At 42.8% G+C, this 7,999-nt stretch overlaps 1 pseudogene across 1 annotated transcript; it reads right to left on the bottom strand.

Moving 5' to 3' along the window:
- Nucleotides 1-255: 255 nt before the first annotated feature.
- Nucleotides 256-7,752, bottom strand: LOC308501506 (small ribosomal subunit protein uS2B-like; annotated as a pseudogene). The gene is made up of 3 exons: nt 7,695-7,752; nt 1,763-1,936; nt 256-1,095 (listed from the first exon to the last, which is right to left on the bottom strand). The product of its transcript is annotated as a small ribosomal subunit protein uS2B-like (transcript).
- Nucleotides 7,753-7,999: the final 247 nt, after the last annotated feature.

Genomic DNA, 7,999 nt, shown 5'->3' with positions numbered 1-7,999 from the left:
TATGTAAGCTTCTGCCTAAACTCAGACACCATCACAGAAATAAGAAGGAAAAAGGAAAATAACTTGGGAAAGAAGATGTAGTCCTAATCATCCTATTAATAGAATCCACTGAATATTTACCTAGGACAATTTTAAACCTAGAGACTGCATTAGCTCTTATATATATGAAACTGTTTATTTTCCATCCCCTTATTTCTGTTTTCTGTTTAAGAGTCTATGAAAGAAAAGCTTAAGACCGCTCAGTGTTGCTCCTACTCATCCAATGGCCTGAGCAGTGGGAGCTGCAGCCCAGTCTTCAGTAGCAGGCTGCGGACTCCAGTCTTCAGTAGGGAACTGCGGGGCAGGCAGAGAGGCCGCCCGCACACCTTCAGACTAGCCTGTGACTTCTGGTTGCACAGCAGTAAACTGGAGCAGCCCATTCACCCTGAATTCCTCCTTGGTCATGGCCTTGTCCAGCAGCAACCTGCTCTTTCTTTTCAATCTCTCCAGGATCCTGAAGACATAGAGATCAGGCATGACCTCCCACGGTGTTCACAAGGGATGGCACCACGCATGCACAGAACTTCCCAGACCCGCGTCCATCTATCAGACCCGCTGAGCGAGCTCCCTTGTTGCATGGGATGACAATGTCCACGTAGTGCAGAGGAGAGTCTGCGTCACACACTAGTAGGCAGGTTAACATAAGACGCCTCTGTGAGAGGTTGGCGGTCAGTCCTGGGATCGGTGACCTCCAGATGATGTGGCTCCCAGAAGGCCGCGTGGATCCGATCAGTGCAGGTTACGGAGGTGAAGTCCAGCAATAGTGCCTCCACTGGCAGCAGCGAACTTCAGCACCGCTCGCTGGCCAGTATTCCTGCAGGATATGACACTAACACCAGCTGGGTTTTCAATGGTAACATTGACACAGCCACCAGCAGGAGCTTCTCCCAGGGACCTTTCAGATTTGTGCTCCAGATGCCATCACTCGTCCTTTGTAGATGTACTGTTCCATTTGGAAGTCAAGGTTGGTGCCACCTAAGTGGGTTCCTGCTGCAAGGAATTTGAAGACATTCTCCTCCTTCATTTGCAGGAGCTCCAGACATTGTGAAAACTTCCCTTTAAGGTACAACAAGCACCCAGAACAATGCTATATGGACCAGTCTCTGGGTAAGCACAGAAAGGCTGCATCTCTTTCATTGACAAGTCTAAAGATTTTCCCCTCCATCATTAGGAATGGGATCTTGAGAACAAAATGGATCCATAAGGAACATGTCATTCTAAGCTATAATGGCAAGTTCTATTGAGTCTAAATCAAAGTTTCGATCTCACTCCCAATTTAAAACTTTTGTTCTCCTCAATATCCCCAATTTGCAATCCTCAACCTAGGCCCGAATCATGGTCAGGAACTTTTAGAGGGAAGCGGGAGCTACATGTCTTGGTCTGCTTTCCTCCATCTACTGGCTGTGCAGAATTGGGGTGGAAGGAAAGAAAAAAGCAAGAACGAGAAATATCCTTTCTTAGCTGCTGCCACTGATGTTTTAGGTCTCTCTTGACTAGCACTGTCTGTCTCCTATTGGAGGCTTCCACACCTGGGGTTTCTGTGGGTTGGGTCTGTGGATTACTTGAAGGCACCCGAGGACCTACATACTGTGCAGCGCCCTGATATCAGTGTGAGGACACACACTCCGTCTGATGTTTTGCTGCCCTCCACTCCCAACTTTTGCAGTTACCCTACTATCATGTTTTGCTGGGCTGACCTTCAAGGATCTTTAGAGCCAGTTACCTTCCAAAATATCCTCTTGGCTCATGGAAAACTCAGACATCCCTTCTATACCGAACGTGGAGTCAGACTCCTCCTCTACTGCTTTTTCTCCTTGCCCAGCTGTTGCACATGGCTCCTCCAGTCTCCCACCTTCAGGCTGCTCAGAGAGGAAGTAGGCACAACTCTCTGGATTCTCTAGGGAAGGGAGAACTTGTCAAGCTCCCAAGAACTTTCTCACTCTGCTTTGTTTGGGAGGCAGCACCTCCATGAGCGTGGGAATATCTATAACTCAGTCAGCATCTAGCAAAGAGTGGAAAAGCAGGACCCCTTCTGTGTAGGTAGCCCTAATTGCTTGAAATTCTCTACTTAGAGCTACTTTCATTTGGCCTGAGAGGTGTGTAACACATGGGGAACAGAGGAGGGATGACACAAGAGTCCCTATTCAACCAACATTTCGTTAGTATAAAGTTTCTATTTAAGCAAATTTAGCTCGAATTTCTTGTGTTTTCTTATGTAGGCTGATCGGAGTGGTCGGGTGTTACAAGACTATTTGGTCTACCATTTAATACTATCTGCAATTACGTACCTAGCATCTCCTCCTTAGAATGTGAGGGTTCTTTCACCTTTGTAGTTGAAGCCTGGAGTCTAGGACAAGAAGAGTCCCATGTCTCATCTTGTAAAATAAATTTAAATATGTATACATGTAATATTTTACCAAACTTGGATTGTGTTCATTTATAACTTGCTTTCCCTTACTTAAAAATATGTAGCAAAATTTTCCATGCTACTAAATGTGCTTTGAAATATTATTTTTAATATCTGTGAGAGATAGAGACAGAGAATCTCTCACAGATCAAAAAGGACTGCGTCAAAAAGGATGAGTTACTGTTTTCTATGGAAAGAAAGAGAGAAATCTAGTATTAATATTAAAATATATAGACGCAAGAAAGAACATTGAATGTTCTGGGAACCAGAAGGAGGGGGAGGAGATTTGATGTATACAATCCTGTGAAATTCGTAGATGAGTACTTATTATCATTACTACTACTATTGTTATTAATTTTATTTTCAAAAAAGGAAACGGAGACTTAGTCAGATTAAGAGATTTTGGCTGAAATCAACTAGCCAGTCAGTTGCAAAGCCAAATTTCAAAGTTGAGATTTCTGGAAATTAAGAAAAAACTGAATGTAAGAAGGAAAGGAAGAAATCAAGGAAAACAAAGGCATGATGAAGAAGAGGTGCCCCAGGATGAGAGAGTGGAAAGGGAAGGAAAACCCTCTGCGCTATTTCCAATTTAATCCCTTTTGTTCTCAGTGAGGCCTGGGAAGTTAACCGCCAACTTCCCTCATCTGATGAGTGAAGAGTAATAAATGTGTGCTTTTCTTTTTTATACAAATATGAAGTAGTTTCCAAAATTAGCCCTGTCCAACTGTTAAAATCCCCAAGTTCCCAAAGTCTCTCAACAGGAAACAGCCATGGACATCCAGATGTTTCTCCTCACGGTGTTTGTCTGTATAGTGTTTACATTTATCTTTTTCTTGTTGAATCATGACTTTATGAAATGCTTTATTATGGTGATTGATCATTTGCACAAAAGTACTGAGAAGTACTGAAGGGTGCATGGGTACAGGATAACACATGGTTCCTTAGCCAATGATCCATCTCGGAAAACCATTTTTTAGAGCCACACTTCAAGCAAATGCTCAGAGCTAAGAAATTCACCAAACAGATGACTCAGTTGGAAGTCCTTTTTCTGTATAAGGAGAACTAGCACAAGGAACAAACCTTGATGAACCCACCTTTTGGAGGTTAAGAAGGAAAATGGTCTGTCTGCAAATCATGGAATCTACTAAGTCTGTGAATAAAAAAAGGAACATCTTCCTGCAGAAAGAGAGCTGAATGGAAGCCCAGGATAGTGAATAATAAATAGGCTATCACCTTGGGTACCGTTAGTTATCTCTTACCTTGTGCCAGGGCTATAAGAAGTAAGCATTTTGCATACATATTTTAGTTAATAGCTGAGCTGAGAATCCAAACTAGATGTACTTCAGTCCAAAGATACTATGCATATAACTAACCATTATATTCTGAATGTAATGCTACATAATTTTATTCTGAAAGAGAGAGAGAGAGAGAGAGAGAGAGGAGAGAGAGAGAGAGAGAGAGAGAGAGAGAGAGAGAGAGAGAGAGAGAGAGAAAAGGAGGGAGGGACAAAAGGAGAGAGGAAGGGAGGAAGACAGTGGACACACTTCTCCAAGGAGAAAATGGGATTTTGCTTCAATTTCTAAAAACGCCAGGAATGTCTGTTTTTCACTCCCTTAGTAACTATTTAATGAGAGTCATTCTCCACCTTCCTCTATGGCAGCTATTTTGCTTAGGTGATGGGGTCACTTTTGATCACTTTTCTTGTTTCCTTTTGGGCTGCCATTGATTCACTTTCTTTGAACCTCAAAGAAAGATATTAAATCAAACAATTCATACACCTGGCAGGTCACAGTGATTAACAATGGAATTAAAAAAACAAAAACAGTTACAGGATTGAATCCTGGAAGCCTTTCTCCTGCCAGGTAACTGGTAACCAAAGAGATAACTTATAAGACTTTCTACTGATACCACATTTGATGAATTAGTTCTTCTTCCTCCTCTTTAAAAATGGTCTTAGCCCAAACTCCATGCTGTTCATCCCACTATTAAAGGGAGGGAAAGAAGAAAAAAATGAAGATAAATATAACCAACTTTATGTGGATCTGCTGTGTCTCATTAGCAATTTTATGGTTTTGGTGAAGAGCAAAACTTAGTACAGAAAAGGCATTTTCTCTTTCTATTTTTTTTAAACTGATGTTTAATTGGTTTTTCCCCTTTGGCTTAGCTAGAGAAACGCCTATATCCGACATGCACATACTGTATGTAAGAATGGGCGTAAACAAAACTCCAACATCTGCTCACCAGACCTGCCCCTTAGTCTTCTTCTTAAGCACCAGGGGAAGCATCTCAAGTTAGTCTCCAGTTTGACTTTGTAGGAATGCTAGGTTCTCTGTAGCGTTTTTGCCTCTCACCTTTCCTGGGAGTTTATAGGGGACTTTGAAGTTCCTCTGAACAAACGGGGTCTCTGTGTTTTACTTATTGCTGAGCCAACCCTGGGGCCTTGGTTCCATCAGCTCCTTATTAAGTGTTTAGTAATTTCAGTTTCCACCTTTTGGTTTTGCTCGCTTTGCAAACATCTGGAGAGAATTAGCTCCCAGGCCTCTGTAACATACCCATTTTGTGGTTCTAGAGAGAGTTGTGTGCTAGGGGATGTTGTTGCCCTTAACGAGCTTTCTTTATGGTTCTTAACTGTAAAAGGTACCCTCGTTAATATTAACAAAGAGAAAGCAAGGCCACTCCACCCCTATTTAGCTCTTGCCTTCTTGACTATGAGTGAGGCCATCATGCTGAAAAGGAAAGAATAAATATTATAAAAGTGGGAATGAAGTACAAGATAAAAGAATAAATAATAACAATAATTATAATAACAATAATGTCCAGCACTTGAAATCAGTATAAGTCTATACCTCCATAATTCAGTATAATTGCTAGCTACATGTGGCTTTTGAACACTTGAAATGTGGCTAGTACATATTAAGATTTACTGTTTGTGTAAAACACACACTAGATTTGGAAGAGTTAGTATACAAAGTTTAAATATCTCATTAATAATTTTATATAGATTATATGTTGAAATGATAATAATTTAAAGATATAAGGTTCAAATTAATTTTACCTGTTTCTTGTTTACTCTTTAATGTGGTTATTAGAAATTTTTAAATTATACAAGTAGCTCACCTTTGTGGTTTGTATCAGGTTTCCACTGGACAGCAGTGCACTAAAGGACCAGACAAATTATTTAACAGGAAATGACCAGGACTTGCAAGAATTCCATGATTGGGAATCCATGTGACATCAAAGGAAACAGGAGCAATATCAAAGAAGTATTAAGAAAATGTCGATTTCCCCTCAAGATGGTGAAGTAGCCAAATGCTGTTTGCACCCTCTCATAACCACATCAAAATTATAACTAAACTACAGAACAACCATCATTGAGAATTGCCTGAAGTCTAGCTGAATAGAAATTCTGATAACTAAGGATATACAAATGAAGCCACATTGAGATAGGTAAGAGAGGCGGAGATGCTGAATGAGCTTGTCCCACACCCAGTGGCAGTTAAAAATCAAGAGGTATATATCAGCTGCAGAGGTCTCTGCTGAGGAGCGACAGATTCCAATCCCACACCAGGCTTCCCAGCCCAGGATTCCAGAGCTAGGAAGGGAAGTCCCCAAAACTTCTGGCTGTGAAAACCAGCGGAGATTGGGGCTGAGAGAGATGGTAGGCTGCTGGACTCCAGGTGCTCTTCTTAAAGTGCACACACACAGACTTACTCGCTGATAGACTCACGCACTCTAGGCTTCAGTGCTGGGGCAGCAGCTCAAAAGGCACCAGTGACATTCAGGGAGGAACTGAGTTGTCTGGTTGCAGAGTGAGGGCTGGAGGGGTAGCCTTCTCCCAGACAGAAGTGCATGCTGGGAAAGTGGGTGCTCGACAGAAGACTTAGGTCGGCACCCTAACTGAGTCTCCATCAACCAGGCCCACCCAAGTCACTTTCCAAACAAATGGACTGTCTTGGCTCATGCTGTGGACTTTCCCAAAATCTCTCAAATGTTCACAAACAAGCAGTATCTGACCTAGGCATGTTCCACACCTCTTGCTAAGCAGCCGCAAGCCCAGCATTAGCAGCAGCAGGCCTTGGGTCATAGCTTAGCCTCTCCCAGGCACCTCCAAGCCCAGTGCAGGTGGCAGTCATTTGCAGACTGATTCATGGATCATTTTAGGCAGCCCTGGGCAGGACACAGGCTGTGGCTAAACTTGGCCTATGGTATGGCCCTCCCAGGAGGTCCTGGTGGCAGCATGCCCAGTGGCCAGCTTTGGGAGCACCATTTGTCTGCCTGCACAAATGACACACCCAAAGAGCATACTGGACAGGCACCAGAGCCCTGCTAAAGTAAATCCTTCTCTGAGGGTCAGTCCCTGCATAATAGCTCCTCCACTATAGTCACTGACACTCCTACAACCAATCAGCCCAAGGTTCAATACCTTCCTTTGATGCGCGAACTGAAACCACGGCTCAATTACAACAGGAGGGCACACACAACCCACACTTGGAGCACCCAGCTCAGATAACTAAGAAGACTGCAGCACTGGGCCCTACAGCACACTTACTACATAAGGGCACTCTACTAATACAGGGAGACATGGCAGTTCTACCTAATAAATAGAAACAAACATAAGAAGACAGTTGAAATGGGGGGGGGGACAAAGAAATATGTCCCAAATAAAAGAAGAGAACAAAGCTCCAGAAAAAAAATTGTTTTGCATGTTTGTTATGGGTCACACACTCTGAAAGGTATTAATATGGGATATAGTCTTTTCCCTCAAAGAACTTAAAGGCCAACTTGTAGAGGAGGGAATGGGTTGGGGGGACAAAGATTAAAACACACAGAAAAAGTAGAGAGCATTTTAGGACATGGAACAGTGCTGACCATATAGGTCTGTGCTAGTGGAGCCTGGAAAGCAATGAAGGGACAAGAGCTAGTGCTTAAAGAGCATTGAAATGTTCCCCGTGCTGTGTGAGCCACCACTTCTTATATCTCAAGAAACGAGCATAACCCTGTAAGGTAGCCATTGTGTCATTGTATGGGTTAGGTAGGAACCAGAGCTCAAAAATATCAAGACAAGTACCTGAGGCCACACGACAGGTAATAGCACAGGTTCATTGAATCTACACATCAAATTCATTCCACTACTCCCTTCTTTGCATTGTCAGGGAAAGAGAGAGTAGGACTGACGCTTAGCTGGAAGGACAGAATTTAAATGCCTCCTTCAAAACTAGAGGTCTGCAAAGCAGAGGAAAAGTCCCACCTGATAGCCCTGCTGCAGCTGACACAGCTTCTCCTCGGAGGTGTCCCTCTAGAGTCATGGCTGACTCAGAAAGCAAGGCAAAGCCGACCAGGAGGCCATACCCAAGCCCTGCCCACTGCGCTGCAATGCTTCTCCCTGTGCTCTATCAGACTGACTTGGATATGGGGGTTGAGTTTTTGTTCAAGATTCCAGCAGTGTGAGATAGGACATTAAATAGTTCCCTGAGCCTCAGTTTCTTGTATCATAAAATGACAAGAAATACTATTTAATTCACACTTTTCTAAGATTAAATGTGTTAATTAAAA

Source organism: Rhinolophus hipposideros (genome assembly GCF_964194185.1).
Source record: "Rhinolophus hipposideros genome assembly, chromosome: 8".
NCBI classification, from domain to species: domain Eukaryota; kingdom Metazoa; phylum Chordata; class Mammalia; order Chiroptera; family Rhinolophidae; genus Rhinolophus; species Rhinolophus hipposideros.
This window is presented reverse-complemented; position numbering and strand designations above follow the sequence as displayed.